Below are 1,143 nucleotides of genomic sequence, written 5' to 3' on the forward strand. Positions count from 1 at the left end.
ACCAGCCTCTGTGGAAAGAAATGGCCCCTCAGGTTCCCTTTTATTCCTTTCCTTCTAACCTTAAACTGATCCTCTCTCGTCCTTGATTCTCTACAACTTGGAAAACGACTGAGACCATTAACCCTATCCATACCCCTCGTGATTTTATACAGCTCTATAACAACTCCCCCAGTCTCCTACATGCTCAAGAAAATGTCCTATCTTGTCCAACCTCTCCCTATAACTCAGATCACTGGGTCCTGGCAACATCCTTGTAAATTTCTTCTGTACTCTTTCTAATTTAATAACATCCTCCCTTAAACAAAGTGACAAAACTTGAACACAATACTCCAAGTGTGACCTTACCAAAGCCCTGTATAACTGCAGCATAAATTCCCATCTTCCATACTCAATGTCTGGCCTGATGAAGGCCATTGTGCCAAATGCCTTCTTCACTGCCCTGTCTACCTGTGACTCCACTCTCAGGGAACCGTGCTCCTGAACACCAAGGTCTCTCTGCCCCCTGCACCCCTTAAGGCCCTCCCATTCACCATGAAACTCCTACCTTGATTTGAATTTCCAAAATGCAAGACCTCACGCTTCTATATTAAATTCCATTTCTCGGCCCATTTCCCCAACTGATTAAGGTCCTGCTGCAATTTCTGATAATATTCCTCACTGATCATGCTCCCACTTACTTTAGTGTCATCTGCAAACTTATTAATCATACCTTGTACATTCTCAACCAAATCATAGATAACAAACAGCAATGGACCAAGCCTCCGGTCTGACAAACATCCTTCCACTAAAACCTCTGCTTCCTACCATCAAGCCAACTGTGTATCCAATTGGACAGTTCCCACGCATTCTACGTGTTGTAACCTTCCTGAGCAGCCTGCTATGTGGAAACTTATCAAACCTCATCAAAGAACTCTAAGAAATTTGGGAAGCATGATCTATGCTGTCTATGCTGACTGCTCTGAATCAAACCCTGTGTAAGTAATGGGTGCAGTCAATGGCATGCTGTCCTTCATTGTAAGATGATTCGAGTACATAAGTAAAGCCATCTTTCAGCTGTTGTAGAACCTTGCTGAGAGAGCATTTGGGACATTCTGTACAGACATGATGTCCTTTGTAAGGAATGGTTCCCGTACCACAGATACA

Source organism: Hemiscyllium ocellatum, unplaced genomic scaffold (genome assembly GCF_020745735.1).
Source record: "Hemiscyllium ocellatum isolate sHemOce1 unplaced genomic scaffold, sHemOce1.pat.X.cur. scaffold_290_pat_ctg1, whole genome shotgun sequence".
Lineage (NCBI taxonomy): Eukaryota > Metazoa > Chordata > Chondrichthyes > Orectolobiformes > Hemiscylliidae > Hemiscyllium > Hemiscyllium ocellatum.